Source organism: Heterodontus francisci, chromosome 31, assembly GCF_036365525.1.
Source record: "Heterodontus francisci isolate sHetFra1 chromosome 31, sHetFra1.hap1, whole genome shotgun sequence".
Taxonomy (NCBI): Eukaryota; Metazoa; Chordata; class Chondrichthyes; order Heterodontiformes; family Heterodontidae; genus Heterodontus; species Heterodontus francisci.
Genome location: NC_090401.1, coordinates 62,169,196 through 62,191,858, shown reverse-complemented (window position 1 = coordinate 62,191,858; position 22,663 = coordinate 62,169,196). Strand labels below are relative to the sequence as shown.

General features: G+C 39.7%; 1 protein-coding gene across 4 annotated transcripts in view; it reads right to left on the bottom strand.

The window, feature by feature from the left end:
• The window catches only part of LOC137347333 (proto-oncogene tyrosine-protein kinase LCK-like), a 133,703-nt gene extending 113,407 nt beyond the window's left edge, over positions 1–20,296 (bottom strand). For 3 of the 4 annotated variants that reach the window (XM_068011775.1, XM_068011776.1, XM_068011779.1), the window contains exon 1: positions 20,063–20,296. The gene's annotated coding sequence lies outside the window, so the exon portion shown is untranslated. Of the gene's footprint in view, positions 1–4,032; positions 4,053–20,062 lie in introns of those variants that run through there. The other variant, XM_068011777.1, reaches the window with a different exon arrangement.
• Between the last annotated feature and the right edge of the window lie 2,367 nt (positions 20,297–22,663).

Sequence of the window (22,663 nt, the reverse complement as noted above, 5' to 3'; positions counted from 1 at the left end):
TTTTCACCTTGACATGCTCAAATCGGCTGCTGCATTTCCTACATTACAACATAACTCTACTTCAAAAGTACTTCATTGGCACTTTGGGATGTCCTGAGGCCTTGAAAGGTGCAATAGAAATGCAAGTCTTTATTTTTCTTTTAAGGTTTTGTTAGCATTACCAGCAGAAGCCTGGACACTCCGGACTCCCCTGTAATAATCTTATTTTGTGCCTCACTATTGGTTTAACAGCTAATATTTTAGACAAGTAACAGCCGAGAATGTGAATACAGCTCTGGAGAATCAGGAATGAGGACATGCAACAGAGTTGTGAATGTGTATAGCTGGAACCACTAATATGGTCATCTTCAGATTTTAACAAGCTGATTTATAGAGCTATGACATTAGTACCAAGGTATTTGCTTCATATCTGAGTTTGTTATCAGAGACAACTCATAAAATACAATAATTTTTTTTAAACTTACGTTTTTGTACTTTGAATTGGAAATGATTAAATTAATTGGTTACTTCTGGCCTTCTTTCTGCACGTAGTGATTAAATTGAATAAGAAAATCTATGTAGAAGAATTAAATGTACAGCACAGCAGTACACTAGGGCTTCCAACAGTTTAAAATGACCATGAGCTGAGCGTTTAGGTGTTTGAAGTGCTGTTTCCCCACTTTTCCCTCTCCTTGATAGACCACAATAGGTTTAATTGTTTCTTAAAGCTTTTAGTTTGAAGAGACAGAAGATTGATTCAGTGGATCTCTTTGGAGATAGAGGTGTGGATGATTTTCTGCCAACATTTTCTGCTTATAGCTCGAGTATGCAGAGGTGGTCGGTCAACTAGCAGGATTTGAAAGTTTTCAAGCTGGAATGGAGAGAGAGAGAGAGAGAGAGGGACCCCCACTTAGGGTCTGCTCATGTCAGAGTCCAGTTGCTTCTCCTCTGCTGCAGAAAAAAAAACACCAGCTTAAACCACAGATGAGGAGGGGCTTGTCACATGACAGTCACTCAGTGATTCAAACATAGCAGTTAGCAGTATTTCTGTCTCACAAAAAAGAACAAGCAGTTCCTTTAAACTTCCAGGGTCTTGGTTCTTGCTGAGGAATTAGCAGACATTTCGTCTCCCTCCTCACAAGCATTGCAGTGTAGGATACAGTGTAGCAAATTGGGTTGCCAACTGAAGCTGCCAGCAAAATCATCCTATTAGCTGGTCTTTAAAAAATGGCTTTTTTAAAAACAATATATAAATTCAGATCTCCAGTCAGTGGATTATCATTCAACAAAACATCGGCATAACAAAGGGACTAATGTGTGCCAGCAGATGAGATATTATAAACAGGAATGGCAGACTCGCAAGTATGTATATAAAGTCATGGGAACATAATCTTCCAACCTAAGGTGTACTATTTGTGTCATTTGCACTTTTTATATTGGAATGCAAAAGGGATAAAACTCAGGTAGCAGATCGAAACAGTTAGGAAACATCAAAAATGAATCTAATCACATTAAAACTTGCTGTAAATATTCTAAAATTTAGAAGTATCTTCACTAATATTTCATTGTTTCTTTGCCAATTTTTGGATCTAAAATTATTCCTGATTTGACATTGAAGATCTTGCCAGATGTTGAGCCAAAAATACCTGATCTCACAAAGCGTTTTAAAACAAAAGACCGGAGTATTTTTAGGCTGTATGCATCGCCAGTTCCTCACATTATTACATTTTTTGTGTGTAAAAGCCCCTGGGAAGGACAGCATTACCCCTGAAATAATCAAGAGTGCCAAGCCTGCTATACTCTCAGCACTACATGAACTGCTATGCCTGTGCTGGGACGAGGGAGCAGTACCTCAGGACATGCGCGATGCCAATATCATCACCCTCTATAAAAACAAAGGTGACCGCAGTGACTGCAACAACTACTGTGGAATCTCCCTGCTCAGCATAGTGGGGAAAGTCTTTGCTTGAGTCGCTCTAAACAGGCTCCAGAAGCTGGCCGAGCGCGTCTACCCTGAGGCACAGTGTGGCTTTCGTGCAGAGAGATCGACCGTTGACATGCTGTTCTCCCTTCGTCAGATACAGGAGAAATGCCGTGAACAACAGATGCCCCTCTACATTGCTTTCATTGATCTCACCAAAGCCTTTGACCTCGTCAGCAGACGTGGTCTCTTCAGACTACTAGAAAAGATTGGATGTCCACCAAAGCTACTAAGTATCATCACCTCATTCCATGACAGTATGAAAGGCACAATTCAACATGGCGGCACCTCATCAGACCCCTTTTCTATCCTGAGTGGCGTGAAACAGGGCTGTGTTCTCGCACCCACACTCTTTGGGATTTTCTTCTCCCTGCTGCTTTCACATGCGTTCAAGTCTTCTGAAGAAAGAATTTTCCTCCACACAAGATCAGGGGGCAGGTTGTTCAACCTTGCCCATCTAAGAGCGAAGACCAAAATACGGAAAGTCCTCATCAGGGAACTCCTCTTTGCTGACGATGCTGCTTTAACATCTCACACTGAAGAGTGCCTGCAGAGTCTCATCGACAGGTTTGCGGCTGCCTGCAATGAATTTGGCCTAACCATCAGCCTCAAGAAAACGAACATCATGGGGCAGGACGTCAGAAATGCTCCATCCATCAATATTGGCGACGACGCTCTGGAAGTGGTTCAAGAGTTCACCTACCTAGGCTCAACTATCACCAGTAACCTGTCTCTAGATGCAGAAATCAACAAGTGCATGGGAAAGGCTTCCACTGCTATGTCCAGACTGGCCAAGAGAGTGTGGGAAAATGGCGCACTGACACGGAACACAAAGGTCCGAGTGTATCAAGCCTGTGTCCTCAGTACCTTGCTCTATGGCCGCGAAGCCTGGACAACGTATGTCAGCCAAGAGCAACGTCTCAATTCATTCCATCTTCGCTGCCTCCGGAGAGTACTTGGCATCAGGTGGCAGGACCGTATCTCCAACACAGAAGTCCTCGAAGCGGCCAACATCCCTAGCTTATACACACTACTGAGTCAGCGGCGCTTGAGATGGCTTGGCCATGTGAGCCGCATGGAAGATGGCAGGATCCCCAAAGACACATTGTACAGCGAACTCGCCACTGGTATCAGACCCACCGGCCGTCCATGTCTCCGCTTCAAAGACGTCTGCAAACGCGACATGAAGTCCTGTGACATTGATCACAATTCGTGGGAGTCAGTTGCCAGCGTTCGCCAGAGCTGGCGGGCAGTCATAAAGGCGGGGCTGAAGTGAGTCGAAGAGACTTAGCAGTTGGCAGGAAAAAAGACAGAAGCTCAAGGGGAGAACCAACTGTGTAACAGCCCCGACAAACAAATTTTTCTGCAGCACCTGTGGAAGAGCCTGTCACTCTAGAATTGGCCTTTATAGCCACTCCAGGCACTGCTCCACACACCACTGACCACCTCCAGGCGCTTACCCATTGTCTCTCGTGATAAGGAGGCCAAAGAAGATTTGGTCATGACGTATTTAAAAAACATTGAGTTGAGATGTTTGAGTTTGCTTTAAGAAACTTGAGTCCTACCACTTAGTAATTTTAACAAAGCTGGACAAAAGCTGGCAAATGAGCTTATTCTGAAGTAATTTGTTAGTCCAATTACTTTGCCAAATTAGACCAAAAGCATAGCATATATATTTTTATAGCATTTGTTATAAATTTGCTGCTTATCCAACTATTACTTTTTTGTTTCAATATCAAATATTAAAACTTCTAGGGTTCTGCAATTGTGCAGTGAAAATAGAGTACAAACGTGTTCATCTGAAATTCCTCTCTGCTATCTTAGCAAAAAGTGTTAACCCATTTATAAGCCAATTCCTCTGCTAAACTAGAGATGAGAAGAGCATTCAGGCAACTGTGGTAAGCAGTGTATGCTGGTATCCCATAATGTAATTTCAGGGCCTAGACAATAGTTGCGGTTAATAAAACCATTTGAAAGATTAAAAGCTATGTAAATGCTATATTTTGTGGAAGGTTTTTCTTTTCTAAACATAATATTGTAAATCTTTCAATTTTTTTGATTACACCACTCACCCAATTATTCAGATGCAACTGTTCGGAAACATTTCATCTGAAATGGATCTCTTGGGGAAAAGGTTAATCTGGTTGCAGCAAGTATCTGTTAGTCATTTTTCACCTGTGATTAGATAGAAGGGAAATATATGTTTTTACACTTTAAGCCGCATCATTATAGATGGCCCAATTTGCTCTCGGTAATGTAGTCCAGTTCAGCTATAGCATGTTTAGATGCAGGGTAAAGCTTTCTCTACTCTTCCTTAATAATGTGCCTCAACCCCAAACTGACCTACATTTTATTATATTTCAAAAGGAAATATTGGGACTGAAATTCATCTTGGGTTGTAACGCAATATGGGCTAGAGCACATCGGCAGCCTGATCTCCACTTAAAGAACCAGATGGTGTGTAAAGCAGGCTGCCAATACATTATCACCCATTTTGTGTAAAACTCCCACTCCACATGAAAGACAAATGTCAGCTTCCATTGTGACAGGTGTCAACCACAGCTGAGTGGTAGCAGCTCCTCCTGACTGGTCAGAAAGTTCTGGGCTGAAGCCCCACTCGATGAGTTGATCATATAACCTAGGAAATGCGAAATCAAATTGAGACTCACTGAATCCTCATGTTACTGCTCAGATAACTGGGCGGTGAAGGATAGAACTGGAGCTGAGTCTTTAGACACTTACAAGCTTTTATTTTCAGAGACACACATTACATATTGTGTACCCAACAACCCCTCTGTCAATCTGTTCCTATATAAATGAGCACAGGTGAATCCCACCACCTGAATATAATTAAACATCTAATTAATATACAATTAACATTTGGGAGAAGTCAGCAATAAATAACTAAATAATCTTACATGGCACAGAAACAGGCCATTCGGCCCAACAGTTTCATGCTGATGTTTATGTTCCACATGAGCCTCCTCCCATTCCTCTTCTTGGAACTATATCAGAACAACATGTTTCTTTTTCCCTTAAGTGTATCTATATTAATTGCCTCAACCACGCCATATGGTAATGAATACTACATTCTCACCACTCTTTGGGTAAAGAGGTTTCTTCTGAATTCCCTATTGGATTTATTAGTGACTATCTTATATTTATGGTCCTTAGCTTTGGTCTCCCCCATGAGTGGAAACATCTTTACGTCTTCACCAGCAGTTTTATTTGACAGGAAAACTTCTCCCACATAACATCTCCAAATGCCTATCAGACAATTCTTGAAAGAGACCACAATGCATTTCAACCAGACAGATAATCTTTCAAATCAATTGTATGCCACTCAACATTGCCAAGATCAGCTTAGTTACCAACTAATAATGGGGGTTGTAATCTGTCAGCAAAATCACACACTGCAATTTATATATCATCACTGGTCTGTAATTCATTTTGATCAGTTGAATTCTCAGTAGTGTGAGTTCTCATACACTATATTTGATGACAATATTATGCAGTTTGATTGCATGTTGCTTATAGAAACATAGAAAGATTTATGGCACAGAAGGAGGCCATTCAGCCCATTATATTCATGCTAGCTGAAAAATAATTATTCAGTCTAATCCCACCTTTGATAGAGGGGTTGTTGGGTGCACAATATATAATGTGTGTCTCTGTAAATACAAGCTTGTAAAATAGCGAATATAACTCCTTTACTCAAAAAGGGAGACAGAAAGCAGGAAACTACCAGCCAGTTAACCTAACATCTGTCATAGGGAAAATGTTAGAAGCTATTGTCATGAAACCCTATATGTCAAAAGGGAAATATTAATTTCATCAATTGGAACCTTGCATTAGATTTTTAATGGAAATCCTACAAGTAATTTTTTAAAAACTGGCAGCCAAGATGGCGACTGCAATTTACATTTGAAACATTTGCAACGGGACATTGACAGGATGCAGAGCTGGGCTGAGAAGTGGCAGATGGAGTTCAACCTGGAAAAATGTGAAGTGATTCATTTTGGAAGGTCGAATATGAATGCGGAATACAGGCTTAAAGACAGGATTCTTGGTAGTGTGGAGGAACAGAGGGATCTTGGGGTCCATGTCCATAGATCGCTCAAAGTTGCCACCCAAGTTGATAGGGTTGTTAAGAAGGCGTATGGTGTGTTGGCTTTCATTAACAGGGGGATTGAGTTTAAGAGCCGCGAGGTTATGCTGCAGCTCTATAAGGCCCTGGTGCGACCACACTTGGAATATTGTGTTCAGTTCTGGTCGCCTCATTATAGGAAGGATGTGGAGGCTTTAGAGAGGGTGCAGAGGAGATTTACCAGGATGCTGCCTGGACTGCAGGGCATGTCCTACGAAGAAAGATTGAGAGAGCTAGGGCTTTTCTCATTGGAGCGAAGAAGGATGAGAGGTGACTTGATAGAGGGGTACAAGATGATGAGAGGCATAGATAGAGTGGATAGTCAGAGACTTTTTCCCAGGGTGGAAAGGGCTATCACCAGGGGGCATAATTTTAGGGTGATTGGAGGAAGGTTTCGGGGAGATGTCAGAGGTAGGTTCGTTACACAGAGAGTGGTGGGTGCGTGGAATGCGCTGCCAGCGGTGGTAGTAGAAGCAGATACATTAGGGGCATTTAAGCGACTCTTGGATAGGTACATGGATGATAGTAGAATGAAGGGTAGGTAGTTAGTTTGATCTTAGAGTAGGTTAAAGGTTCGGCACAACATCGTGGGCCGAAGGGCCTGTACTGTGTTGTACTGTTCTATGTTCTATGAAACACCAAAAGATTAAACTGGAGACGACAAGTCTCATGCAGCCTAGCCAGAACAATGAGGTGCTCTCAGTGATTAAATTACCAAGAATGGCCTTATCGACATGGTTGTCAAAGCCATCTACACCCATTGACTTTGAAAGAGCCAAAAACCTCCAAGTGTGACTGGACAGCTTGAGGTGTAGCACCTTGAATCTCAGAGAAGATTCTAGAAAAACCTAATTAAAACAACAAAGGGGCTTGATAACAAAATGCGACTGCTTGTGTAGCCCTACTGAGACAGTAAGCTTTGTCATACAGAAAGCAGACAGGAATAACTGAAAAGCCATCAATGAAGCAGGTCTCTCTCTCTCTCTCTCTCCCCCCAGAAAGTATCAGGAGAAGGCCCAGTAGTGACTGGGAACATCCCTCAAGCCTACAGACCACCACAGCTAGCAACCAGGGGACAAGAAGCAACTCCCTCTTCTGCCTCCAGGAGCCCTGAGCAAAGCAAGCCCACCACCGTGAACATGGCCCAGCGAGGACTTCAGGAATACAGTTTCAGCTCAGGATTATTAGGCACAGAACTGTAATAACATTTCATTGATTCCGGACTTTAATCCAACCACTAAATCTGTTTTCCCTCTATAATCGACTTGTGTGTGTGTGTGACTCTCGTGTAAATGTGTGCGTGAATGTGTAGCGTATTTTTAGTATTTTAACCGGGTTAGAGTGTTAAGAGTAATAAAATTACATCTGTCTTATTTGAACTCAAGAAAACCTGTCTGATTGGTTCTTTTGCAATTATATTAGAGGAACAGGAGCAAGCGCTCACTGAAATGGTAAGTTCAATCACCATGTTAAGAAAGGATAAACCCTGTTGCGGTCAAGCCAGAGAAGGGGCGAAAGGGTAGCCTGAGACCCCCTCCTCACCTGGCCGTAATACTGTTATTAAAGACGTTATAGCAGGGCACTTAGAAAAATTCAAGGTAACCAGGCAGAGTCAACATGGTTTTGTGAAAGGGAAATCATGTTTAACCAGTTTATTGGAGTTCTTGGAAGAAGTAACATGTGCTGTAGATCTCGGGGAACCGGTGGATGTACTGTACTTAGATTTTCAGAAGGCATTTGATAAGGTTATTGTGGAAAATGGTGTAGGGGGTAACATATTGGCATGGATGGAAGATTGGCTAGCTAACAGGAAACAGAGAGTAGCCATAAATGGGTTATTTTCTGGTTGACAAGATGTAACGAGTGGTGTGCCACAGGGATCTGTGATGGAGCCTCAACTTATTACAATTTATATAAATGACTTGGATGAAGACACCAAAGGTATGAGTGAAAAAATTCCCTCTGGGTGAGGTGTTAATTGATACATCCAGGTTTCTTGGCAAAATTGTGCTTGCACTAGAAGCAATGATGGACAAGGGGTTGAGGCAACTTATTGGGCCCCTTTTTTCAGGATTAGTTAGACCTGGGAATGGGAAGGGAAGAATGCCCTGAATACCAGTGGTCAGTAGCTGGACCCTTTGCCTGTCAAGTTCAGTGGGTAGGTGGTTGCATTGTGGAGCCAGGTTGTGCTGATTGAGTTTCCATTAATGGGCTCCAGACTGCTCAGTATTTCTCCAGTTTCAAGCAGAGGCTGAACATCACTCATTCCGATTGGCATGTATCCCAAATGCACTTCAGCCACATGCTTGTTGTTGGGTGGCCTACACCTCACCATAGCTGTGGAATGTACCTTGTGCAGTTTGTTTGATCATTGTAGTTGACTGTCACTTTGCAGTGAATAGGCCCAGGAAGGTCTTCTGAAATTGCAGGACATGCAGGTCCTTGTGTTCTGATCTGCTGTACCTTCAAAATGTTCTTTTCTCCCAAAACCATTGATCTATTTGCTGCAGTGTAATTCCACATGAATTGACAGAACCACCTGGTACTGTGTCCATGTGACCATTTTTTATATGTGAGCCCAGCCAGTGAATGGCCCATATTACATGAAGCCAGCTGATTCATTTACTTATCAAATTAACTGGGGAGCTGGCTGGTATGTGACAGCATTATGCTGTTTACTCACAGAATGATCAGGAGTATGGATTAAAAGCTCCACATAGTCCCCAATAAAAGAAATATTTTGAAATAGAGTAGGTATAGGTGTACTGCAGCACAAGCCTTTCAACGACATTGATTACTGAATAGTGTTTGCTTTAGATTAGATTAGAGATACAGCACTGAAACAGGCCCTTCGGCCCACCGAGTCTGTGCCGAACATCAACCACCCATTTATACTAATCCTACACTAATCCCATATTCCTACCAAACATCCCCACCTGACCCTATATTTCCCTACCACCTACCTATACTAGTGACAATTTATAATGGCCAATTAACCTATCAACCTGCAAGTCTTTTGGCTTGTGGGAGGAAACCGGAGCACCCGGAGAAAACCCATGCAGAGACAGGGAGAACTTGCAAACTCCACACAGGCAGTACCCGGAATCGAACCCGGGTCCCTGGAGCTGTGAGGCTGTGGTGCTAACCACTGCGCCACTGTGCCGCCCAAAACTGTTTACTGTTGGCTATTGCTGGTTGATATCCTAACACTCATGACAACCCTCTTTCTACTATTTTAGCAGAAGCATTACCCTATTTAAAACTATTTAAAACGTCAATTCCACTAAAATAGAAGTGACAAGTCCAGCATCCCAGAAAGCTGAAGAAGGTTGGGAAAGAACAAGAAGATGCAAAATTTTCCAAAGATCTTTGGAAATGGGAATTGTCTCAAAGAACTGGAGTGGAAAATATTAAACACCTATTCAAGAAAGGGGAAAAGGATAGGCCTATCCTTATGTCAGTTGTGAAGACTCATCCGAGTCTACACAAGAGGCTTTGAAAATGGTGAGAGGTTCTGCAGTGAAACGGGAGAGTTGTTTCCACTGATTGGTGAATTGAACACAGGACAGCACCAACTCATGACTATCTGGGGAAGAATGAAAGGGGATATTAAAAAAAAATTCACAAAACATGAAATACTTTACCATAAATTTATTATTGAGGTAGAAGCAAAAAAAATTGGATAGTATTTGAAAAGGAAAAAATATAAAAGCAAGGTATTGAAATTAGAGTAGGCTTTGAAGAACTAGCACTGGTGCAGGCATGATTGATTTAGAATCATAGAATCATTGAAATTCTACAGCAGAGAACGAGGCCACTTGGCCAACCATGTCTGCGCTGGCCAAAAAACGAACCACCGAGTCAAATCCCACTTTCCAGCATTTGGTCCATAGTCCTGCAGGTTACGGCACTTGAGATGCATATCCAGACTCCTTTTGAATGAGTTGAGGGTTTCTGCCTCTAATGCTCTTTCAGTCAGTGAGTTCCCAACCCCCACCATCCTCAGGGTGAAATATTTTTTTCTCAGCTCCCCTCTAATCTTTCTACCAATCACTTTTAAATCTATGCCCCCTAGTCACTGACCTCTCTGCTAAGGTAAATAGGCCCTTCACTCCACTCTATCTAGGCCCCTCACAATTTTGTACATTTCAATCAGATCTCCCCTCAGCCTCTTCTGTTCCAAGGAGAACAACCCCAGCCTATCCAATCTTTCCTCATAGCTGAATCATTTCTATGAGTATTCGACAAAATAAACAAGTAAACACCCAGATTAAAATAGCAGAGAGAGTGATATCATTATGCATTTATCCACAATTAAAAGCAGAATTAATTGATAGACTCCAGTATTTTGAGAATCAAAAGTAATATTTAAAATTAATTAAAGAGTGTACAAGGCCCATGGGGTGTTGTCTCGATATTTGTTCTCGATCTCTTTGAACAAGAGAAGTGGGTCCTCTTAGCGCAACCCAAAGGCATCCTCGAAATTTCCTGATTAAAATATTGTTTCATACCAGAGGCAGCTATTTCTATAAAGCATTGATTTTTGTTATTTGGTTGTTTTAAGTCATCAATTCTTCCTTTCTTTTTATGCCAAAGCATTACAGCATTTCTTTGAGGATTCTTCAGAAGTCACTTAGCTGACTCCCTGCTCTCCACCACCACTTCAGGGTCTTCCTACCGCAAATGAAGAGAGATATACACATGTCTATCCATATAAATGCTGGTTATAAGAAGATTATGTAGATGATGGAAACATACTAAGACATTCAGTCATTTATGCCATAGTAGTGCTCGATGCAAGGGTCACCTGTCCAACCCCAATGTACAATGCTGCTATGGGCAACAGAGAGACCAATTAAATTTTAAAGGGTCAAAAAGCCTATGCATCGAGTGCACAGTGATGAACTGCATACACTTAAGATGTCCTTTTCAAATGTTGAACTTGACCATGTATGGGCACACCAATGGAGCCTGTCTGGAACATGATGGAAATTGCCCTGGGGCTAGAAAGTTTCTTGGAGTCAAGAGTGCATCCTTGTAGTGGATCTGTGTCCAGCCCTGCTGAAGTGCACCAGCATACTGCAAAAGTGGAAAATCTTGGCCCTAATCTCTTCCAGTAGCACTCTGCAACCAGATGTTAAAAGGTGTACAACAGCCACCCTCCCTCTGATTTTGCCTCATTCCCTGAGGAAGCGTCCTTGCCTTCAGTAACCTGAATGAGATTGGGAATTCTCCATGTTGGGAAATCGCAGGCGCAGAACAGCATCTACTGCTTTTCCATCTCAATTAATTTAATTCTATTTTAAACTATGAATAACCACACAGAACTTAACAAAGACAGATATTTTCCCTTTAAGTTTTAACATGCCAAGGGCCAGATTCTAAACTTTGTTATCAAAAATTTTCTGACATAATTTCTTTCTTTATAATTGCTGATTCTAGTCAGAAGAACTATCTTCTTAAAACTGTTCTGAAATTTTTGAATCCTTCTAGTGTTCTTTTATTGTCGTTAAGCCGTTCAAATAGTAAATAATAGCAATAACATTTTTCAGACTAATGACCTTGGTTAAAATAATGACGAAAAACCTTTTTACGCTGTGAGTGGTTATGATCTGGAATGCAATGCCTGTGAGTGTGGTGGAGACTGATTCAATCAAGGCTTTCAAAGGGAATTGGATAATTATCTGAACAGAAAAAATTTGCAAGGCTATGGGGAAAAGGCGGATGAGTGGGACTAGGTGAGTTGCTCTTGCAGAGTGCCAGCATGGACAAGACAGGCTGAATGGCCTCCTTCTATGCTGTAACCGTTCTATGATTCTATTTTATTGTTCTACTTTATTTCACACAAAGATTGGAACTGGTTTGTTTAAATTTGGACATATGCAATCTCGTCCATTGACATTGCAGATAGTCATCACGACTGGTTGTGAAAGTTGGAGAGCAGTGTTAAAATTGATAATAATGGTAATTTTTCTTTCAGTATTGAAACTTATGAAAAATATAGAAATTGGTGTGAACATGTAACCAAACAGAAATACTTTATGCATCTACCATAAAGCCTACCATGAATAAACTAAAGCTGGATTTGAATGGCAAAGATCCCAAAAATGTTCATTTTGGTTTTGGCAGGTAGGTCAATCTATTGCCAGATTGGTATTTTTTGAAAGATCAGGCTAACTTATTATTGAGATGCAAAAAAACCTGGTTTAACACAGTAAAATAAAGTCCAATTTGAGGACCTATTCACAATATCTTAAGTTTGATTTGGGTATGAAACTAGATGTTTTAAGTAATTATAGCCGTGGCTCTGGGGGCAGTATGTTTGCCCTAAGTAGGTGAATGGTTTGGTTTCAGGCCCCACTCCAGGACTTAAGCACAAAAATCAAGGCTGACACTTTAGTGCAGTACTGAGGGAGTGCTGCACTGTCTCTCAGGTGAGATGTTAAACTAAAGCCCTGTCTAACTTCTCTGGTGGATATAAATAAAAATTAATTCAAAGAAGAACAGGGGAGTTCTCCCTGGTGTTCAAGTCAACATTTATCCCTTAACCAACGTCACAAAACAGATAACCTAGTCATTATCACGTTGCTGTTTGTGGGAGCTTGCTGTGCATAAATTGGCTGCTGTGTTTCCTATGTTACAACCATGATTACACTTCTTTGAGACATCTGGTGGTTGTGAAAGATATCAACGCAAGTCTTTTTTACATAAATATCTGATGTGCCTTTGATCAAATTAATTTCTTTCTTTAATTTAATTATTTGTATTGATCTTTTGATTTAAAGGAACTGATTTCTTCCATTGTGAAGATGTATACGATTGTCACAGACAAGAGAATTGCTCATTTATCCCACAAGACAGTACGAATATTTACCATTGTGTTTCTGAAATCTGTTAGTTTATGTTAAATAGAAATATCTGTTAAGTATTGTTAAATGTGTGTGAGAACCTACCGCACAATATAAACTGGGATCTTGGTTATTGATACATTAGGTAGTTTGAATCAAACAGCACAAAAGCTTTTCCTTTGAAAAGAAACGTTTGAATGAAATTAATTCTCAGAAAAACAAACCTGAGAGTTGGAAGATTTGAACAGCAGAGAAAGAAAAAGGGCAAATTTGCTGCACTTAAGCAATTAATACATTTGTTCATTTAAGAAAGACTCTTGAATTCAATTAGTTCTTATGAATTACTCAAAGATAATTGACCGATTATGAACTTTCGTACATTTATGTTTCTTTGTAGTCAAATTCAGTTGTAATAATTGCTTACAGTGGTCACGGGGATGTAGGAATCTAAGCTTTGTTTGCCAGCCGAAGCACAAGAGTACGGGACCCATACCAGGGACCTCGGCCAAATATGGTGCCCTACCAGTTTCAGCTAAGCTGAATACATTGTGGTATGATTTTAATGCAGTGTGTAAACATTTTATAGGCCTATTTCTTCATTCATTTTACTATGTTTCTGTTTGGATGGATTGAGGTGTTGTGCAGCTGGTGTGGAGGAGACCCGGGCCCCAAAGATTCTTGATACGAGCCAGTTTGCCAAAATTCATTTAGATTTACCCTCCGCGCTTTTCATGTTCAAACTATCAGTGCATCATGACAATGATCCATCGCATTTAAAATAAAGACCACTGCAAGAATGCTAAAAATTACTGTTAAAAATTGCTTGAAAGTTAAAGTCAAATTTAGCAGGAGCCTTTCTTCAGTGTTGCTGAGCTGTGAGTTCTAGTAGTTATATGGTTATAGTAGTTATATGGTTATAGTGAACATTTGAAAGATTTTCCAATTTAAGTTGCAATTGGATTCCACTTAGTAGTTGCTAATTATTGCCTGTTTTATGACTATTGCAACAAAATATGAGTTACTTCACTGTAAACCTCTGGGCTGTGAAGTAATATCCATTATTTCGAAAAGAATTTGGCAATGCACTACAAGGCTGTTGAATGCAATAAACAGATGACTATAATTGGAATAATTATCACCTCAGGGGACCTTTTATAGAAAGGTGGAGCTTGTGTATCATTGCAGGGTGTAGGCCACCTATTAAAACTGCTGTTAGATTGTTGTTAATATAGAAGATTGGTTTTAAAACATTGCTAAACTGGAGCATGCATTACCTTTATAAATATGTCTTAGAGGAGGAAGGGGTGGTGGACTTCATTTGTACAAGTGACAGCACATTGTGTTGTGACACACATTGTGTTGTGACACAATTTATACTCTTGTGTTGTCTGCTTATAATGAAGTGAAACACAGCTTTTAAGAAACACTTTCATAAAGACGGACAGTGCCCATTTAAAGTGTTTTTCTATCCTAATCAATGATTCCTGGTTTCAGTAATCATTAGGCTACACTAAGATACAAATTTCAGGCTCATCTCAAATTGCAAAGTTCAGCAGAATTGAAACAACTTCCAATCCTTCACACTGTAGATAAGATCAGATTTTATATTTTTCTAACTATAGAATGGAAGATTGGAGCTATGATATTTTTTGTTTTACCCAGGTTCTGTGTAACAATCTACAGGTGTAGTGAGTTGGACTTTAGCTGGGTGTGTCTCAGATTCAATTGGAAACAACTCACAAACCATGCTATCTTTGTGCTTCTCATCAAAACAATTCCTTGCTGCTAACTTGGACTAAACAAGTTGGGACAAAAGTTGATGATTGAAATTCTATCCAAAAACTATCAAACACTGTTGTGGTAAATCTGACTCATTTGTAAAGAATTCAATAAACTATAGGAATCCTTTCCTTTATTAGCCGAGGTATAGAATATAAGAGCAGGGAGGTTATGCTGGAACTGTATAACTCATTGATTAGGCTGCAACTTGAGTACTGTGTGCAGTTCTGGGCACCTCATTACAGAAAGGATGTAATTGCACTAGCGAGGGTAGAGAGGAGATTTATAAGGATTTGCCAGGACTGAAAAATTGCAGCTATGAGGAAGGATTGGATAGGCTGGGGTTGTTTTCCTTGAAACAGAGGAGGCTGAGGGGAGATTTGATTGAGGTGTAAAAGGTTGTGAGGGGCCTCAATAGAGTGGATGGGAAGGACCTATTTCCCTTAGCAGAGGGATCAGTGACTTGGGGCAGAGATTTAAATTGACTGGTAGAAGGATTAGAGGGGAGGTGAGGAAGATTTGTTTCACCCAGAGGGTGGTAGGGGTCTGGAACTCACTGCCTGAAAGGGTAGTAAAAGTAGAAACCCTCAACTCATTTAACAGGTCTCTGATATGCACCTGAAGTCCCGTAACCTCCAGGGATATGGACCAAGTGCTGGAACATGGGATTCAGCTGTGTGCCTCGTATTTCAGTCAGCACAGACACAATGGGCAGAGTGGCCTCCTCTATGCTGTACATTTTTCTGCATTTTCTAAATATTCTAAATATCTGAAAAGGAGGAATGTGCAAGGATGTGGGGAGGGTGCGGAGAAGTGGGAGTACGTGAAATGCTCTTTAGGAGGGTCAGCACGGACACAATGTGTGTAACAATTCAATGATACAGTAATTGTGATTAAAAAGGAATTTAAAATGAGAGTGTAACACGCCATAGTAATAAATAGAACAGAAGAAAAAATGGACGGCATTTCAAGGCAAGGAAAGTAATGTGTTCTGCTTTAATGCGAGACTCCAAAGAATTTAGACAAAATCACAAGTGAAAAGAGCAAAGTATCACATGTTAGGGAGCCTTGAGTATGTAAAATATGTTAGAGGTCATCTTAGAAAAATGTTACTCATTATTTTAAGCAGAGGAGGGGGCATTTTGCAAAATTCAACTGTAAATATCCACTGGGGAATTCCTTTCAGTTTAACTACACATTTTAAACATGTTTGTTCTGGGACCAAGACTGTGATGATATTAAAGTTACCAAAGAGTTGGTCAACTTGATGACCAGTGTTGTGCGGTAAAATTACACTCAATCCAGTCAAATTAGGTATGTGCTTGTCCAGTTCTGATCGACTCTATCTGGTGTACAGAGCTACACTACGCTTTCAAAACAGGCCAAACATTTGTACAAATGGAAATAAAACATTTCTTTCCCAAAAAAAATGTTTTTGTAATGTTGAAATCATTGGAAAAGCCCTGATAAATGTAAATAAATCCTGAAACATAGAGAGTGCAGGACCTTTAGCAACAGCACAATGTATAAAAAATTACATTTCAATTTAGCTGATCTCAACACCATGTGAGTTCAGAATGTTCCACATGGTTCTGAACATTTTTCTAACTAACACAAGGATTACAGTGACAGAAATGTTTCCTCTTATTCACAATAATGGGGAAAAAATCCACCCTATCTTGTTCATTGGAAAATCTTTGCTGCCGCTGTAATAGAAAAATATATCCACATTTTGAAATCTGTAAATCCTTTTGGCATTCAAATGTTGACCTTCCTTAGTGCAACATTTTTACATTGCTTTTTACCGTTGTGTGATTGATACTTCTTGCTAATAAACTCCTATCAAATACTGAATATAGTGAAGCAAACAGAATACTCATTTTAAAAATAAAAATCATCGACATGACATACACTGCTCTGTGTGCCCTCCCAGTCCTTCCATTATGCTGTAGCAATCATAATGGATATACATCAATATATGCCAACACTGAATTTATTGGCACACTGAAGATTAAATGGGTTTCCACCTTATTCCTGTCAGTGTAATTGGAAATGCTCTCAGAATGTTTTCACTCTCAAGCTCAAAATGTTGACTGGAATTTTAATATTCACACAGTTCTGAAGTTAGACATCTTGCCAACCTATTTAACAATTGTTTTTTAAAACTCTTCAGCATTAAGTTTTTTTATTTTATCAATTTTTTTCATAATCTTGACCAGAGTTTGAATAAGTGGATTTCACTGTTGGGAAAATATTCTGAGAATGTATTGGAGTTGACAAAGATACTTTCTAAAAAAAACTGCTGATAATGGAAAAATGATTCTAACTTCAGTGTCCTTTTGCATGGGCCTTTCTGCAGACCTGTAACAGAGTCCATTCATTCTTTCTCTGTCAGATACGTAAGGACCTGTGTGCATCAAATTAGCCTCAACTTGACCAGAGTTGGCCTCAACCCACCAAAGCCAAAGTCCGAATCAGTGTATTTGAAAAGCCAGTGCCGACAGAGCACTTTGTACAATTTGTGTGATGAACGTGTGATAGTCTGCAGTGGTTACAAGTTAATAATTTTGCCGAACAGCAAAAGTTTCCAGTTTACCAAGAAATTGAACCAATGTTTAATAATCGCCAGTTATTGTCTGGCATTCACTAAGGTGCAAACATAGGTCTCGGAAACAAAGTGTACCCTCATTGAAGGACATGTTGAAATTATTGTGGTTAAAACATTTTTCTTTTCAATTCCTGCAATGATTATTGGATATAATTTTCTATTTGAAATTAACTTTTTAATGCAATTATTAATATATTGATGGGTACTGAGTGATAAACAATTTGCATTTATAAAATGGACTGAAAGCAGTGAAAAAATGTTTTCTATTTATATGAAAATAGAACATTAATGTCACAAGTACATATTCATATTAAGTTATCATTAAGCGTCATTTCAGATTTGCCAGCTAAACAGTAAAATTTCATTTGTAAGATTTTCTTCTGCTATTCAATGCTGAAAAGACCAAATTACAAATTACAGCCACCATTTCACAAATATAATTTGAGTTAAAATAATCTTGAGATCTGTATCAAAATTAAAACTATATCACAATTACTGTGACAGTTTGATCAAGAGCTGAGCAATGGTGATTATTCAATGGCTCAGTGGAGTTTTCTGATTTTAGTTTATAATATTCAACAGAATTTTGTAGAAGTTACTTTGTTGTCTCCATCCCTGCCTCCCCTCATCTGCTACTGAAGTCCTCTTCCAATCTTTTGCTATGCCAGACTCAACAATTACAATGCTTTCCTGGTTGATCTCCCATTATCCAACAAACTTGAGCTCATCCAAAACTCAGCTGCCTGTATTCATACTCACACCAAGTCCTGTTCACCCGTCACCCTGTGCTCACTGATCAACATTGGCTCCCAGTCCAACAATGCCTCAATTTTAACATTTTCAAATCTTTCCATGGGCTCAACTTTCCCAATCTCTTTAATCTGCTCCAGCCCTATAACCCTCCAAGAATTCAGGGTTCCTTCGACAGTGGACTCTTGTATCTCCACACTCCCTTTGCCCCACCATTGGCAGCTGAACCTTCAGCTGTCTAAGCTCTGGAATTCTCACCTTATACCTCTTTGCATCCACCTCTCCTCTTTTAAGACCCCTCCACCACTTCGATCAAGTTTTTAGTCACCTGTCCTAATCTTTTCTTCTCTGGCTTGGTATTGAATTTTGTCTTACTACACACCTTGCGTTTTCCTATATAAAAGGCACTTTTTTTTATTCTTTCATGGGATGCGGGCGTTGCTGGCAAGGCCAGCATTTGTTGCCCATCCCTAATTGCCCTTGAACTGAGTAGCTTGCTAGACCATTTCAGAGGGCAGTTAAGAGTCAACCACATTTGCTGTGGGTCTGGAATCACATGTAGGCCAGACTAGATAAGGATGGCAGATTTCCTTCCCTAAGATTTCCATTTCCTGTGCTTCAATGCAAAATTCACACTATACTAGAACAGTTAAGTATAGGCCTGAATACATTTGAGTCAACTGGTCTAGGAGCAAAATAAAAAGTGTATTCTTCAGGAAACTAGCATCAGAAAGCTTATTATGGAATACACTTTCCAACAAATGGGTGCTCCTGAATACTCATGTCCAACCACGTAGAACAGACATTATTTTCAGTATTGGGAAAAAATATACACTCATTCATTTTTTGCATACTTTAAATTCTATGCCATTTTACCACTGCTGGTATCCCTGGGGATAAAATCTACATAGTAAATGTATAAATTACAAAAAATAGCATTACCATTGATATCTTCAATATTTTGAAGGTCTAGGAATCCTTTCCAGTCTTTGAAATATTAATGTATTTTCATTTCATACCTTTCCCTAACTTATATTAAAGGAAATGTAATATTGAAAATCAGTGTGGACACATTTATGTTATAATATGATATGTTAATGAGTTATGATCTACTCCTGACTGTGCATCCATATTTTTGATAATGCATTATAATTATCCAGGAACCTGCTAATGCGTATGACTACACAGAGTTTAAAACGGTATTTGCAACACCTAAATTCGAGCAGAAAGAGAATATTATTTGCAGGGTGAGAATGAATGAATGAATGAGGCAGTAAAACTGTACCCTAACAGAATATAGGTTATTGGTAGAAATAAACTTCTCCACCTATTGAATGGATAGAATTTATTTTCTGCACTTTGTGGATGACCAGAAAATCAGCAGATCTTTCCGCCCGAGTCTTGCACACTGCTGTTTTTAATGGCTGGATGCTCCAATTAAAAACAGGACAGTTGCGAGGTATTGTTATAACTTAACAGAACAAGATTCCATGAATGGAGGGCATTTGGCTTTTAAAGACCTCCCCATGTATCTACAATATGCAGTTAGCATGTATAGTTTGCTGGAACGCATTTTATAACAGCATAGAGAAGTGCTACAGTTTAGAACTGTAAATACATTCACCCTGATGGATTGCAGGAGTTAGAATCATGCATTCTATCACCTTCTGGTACAGGGGACACTAAGCAGTGGAAAAATTATGGGGAGAGTCACTATTCAAAGGATTAGTATTCCAGTTTCATAGTGAGACACCGTTAGTTAATGGCTCAATTGTTTGCAACTCCAGGGAGAATCAGATACAAGTTTACTTCTAATTATAAATCCTAACACTATACATAATAATTCACAAAGAGAAAAGTATACTTTCACATAATATTGAAGATGACTTTGGTTGCAACATTTTTCAGAGTTGTAGAGAATGAACTATGTGTAAGATACCGCATAAGCTTCTCAAGAACTTTCAACTTACCCTTTTATTTGCTTGGAAACTATATCGCTTCTACATGGTATTACTGGCAAAAGGTAGTGAAAATGTTGGTATTCCTTTTGTCCAAAATGGTTTAACTCAGAATTTGAGGCGATATGAAATCATACAAACACAATCTCAATGAAGTAACCCCATTGAATTCATTCATCTAGTCCCCACACATTGTTGTTGGTTTGTCGCTCAATGCTTTTTGAACAAATGTGGCGATTACCTCAGAGATGCTTTGTCTTCTCTGACAAATCAGCTCATCTGCACTGCTCGCAAGTGGCAACCAACCACTTCCTGTAGAAATGAGCTATACCAAAAAAACCGAGAAGGCTGTTGAGACTAATCTCTGGGCTTCCTCACTACAGGTGCATTTGCTTCAATACCAGAATAAAGTGCCCTGGAAACCTACTTCATACAATAGATAGAGATGCACCAAAAAAACAACTTACATCGAAGAGGAACAGCTATATCATTGTACAAGAAGAAATGACCATGTAAAATAAGGTGGAGCAAACTCAAACCAGTTCCTGGTGGCGCCAACCTACAGCATAAAACTGCCTCGAAAATTTGGGAATCCTACTCAAAAAGGCTGCAGCATGGTGCAGTAACTGGAAAGGCGTCACAGAGGTGCTGTAAGAGTTACTCTGAGGATGGGATTGAAGCACACGGTTTCAGCAGTGCAGAGGAACCTTTCTTGTACATCCATTTGAGCTTGAAAATGTTCCCTTTCCTAATGCTAACATCCCTCACATTGAAGAATACCAAATGCCCAAATAATCTTTTGTTAAAACTTGATTACAATTTTTAAAATTGTAAATAAGACCAAGGTTCCTTCAACAACATCTTCAAACCCGCGACCTCTATCACCTAGAAGGACAAGGGCAGCAGATGCATGGGAACACCACCACCTGCAAGTTCCCCTCCAAGTCACACACCATCCTGACTTGGAACTATATCGCCGTTCCTTCACTGTTGCTGGGTCAAAATCCTGGAACTCCCTTCCTAACAGCACTGTGGGCGTCCCTACCCCAAATGGACTGCAGCAGTTCAAGTAGGCAGCTCACCACCACCTTCTCAAGGAAATTAGGGATGGGCAACAAATGCTGGCCTAGCCAGCGACACCCACATCCCATTAAATGAATTTTTAAAAACGGTCCAATTTCTTTTGCACGCAAGTCTTGCCCATTAACCCTATCCTCAGCCAAATCCACTGGCTTCCCTATATCTCAGTCAAATCAATCATTTCCCACTGACATTGCTTAGTCCATATTAGCCAGCTGTCATCATGTTCATCATTGAACCCAATTTGCAAAGTCCTGGAGAAGCCGAGTGCTCACATAGTCCTTGCCTCTCAGGTAATGGTTGAAGCAATGGAGATACAACTTATGTTAAAAAAATGCAATGTTTATACAGTCTGTATATCACTTTTTCAAATTTATAGCAAGTAACTTCGATACATCTCTCTATTACTCTCTGTGTACAGTGTTTACAGCAGGGCTTCTGGCCAAATGGCCCTACACATGTCCTTTGTTATCTGGAGTGCTGTTTAGAAGAGGTGAGGATCTCTGCAGTGCCTCATGCTTGATGATATTGCATGCCTCTGTAGGTGATACAAGTAAAAAGATTCGAATCTGCACTTGATTCTTGGAAAATAAAGATTCCAATTTTCAAATGGTTAACGACACATTTTTTGTACCAATATAGAAACTAACTTCCTGTTTTGAATGAACTCAGTTATTCAAAAGGTACTTTGAAAAATGTGATTAAATTACCAATGCATCATTTTGGAAAATATTAAATAACGAACCCATCACTCAACTTACATTCTGCAGTGTTATTGATCTTGCTCAGAGAGGTGTTTGGAACATTTATCTTAAAAGGATATTATTATTCAGGACACAGCACTCGTATCAAGTGAGTCACAGGTAAAATTCAGTGCATTTTGGGAGATTATAGATATAATTTCAGTGATTCTGGAATAAGTACTTACTCAAGAAGTAGCACCTGCAAATATATTCCTTGTACTTATCATTTTCTTAATAAAAACCTGAATTTGATGCATTTCTTCACTTGTGTGAGTGTGCCTACTTTAGCAGTCTGTCAAGATTCTATCGCTCCTGTGTTGCTCAGAATGCGTCTTTGACCACACTATAATTGTTGTGGTTTCCATCTTAGTAATTGTGCAGTTGAACATGTGCATTTGCAGGATTGAGGTTTAGCCTGTACAGGATGTAAAGAGGAGGGGTATCTACTGGCACCTTAAAGGTACTCTTTATCAGAGAAAACAGTCAGGTAAAGTGGCATCAACAATTGTGCCATATTACTGGTACGATTGGGTACAACTTGCCAAATCTGCCGATGTTGCTAAGCAAAATGTCAGACATCAAGAGTATTTCTCCTACTCCTATTCTAATATGTCATCATGATTATTTTCAGCCTTTCATTACTCTTATCTTTCATACCTTGTTACAGCTCATACCTTCCACTAGCTCGCTCTTAGTCAGCACCAAATCCAAGCTTTCAGTAGTCAAGTAGCAGCTTGTTAGACTAAAAATTTAAATTAGGTTTTTATATATATGAAAAAGCATACCAGCC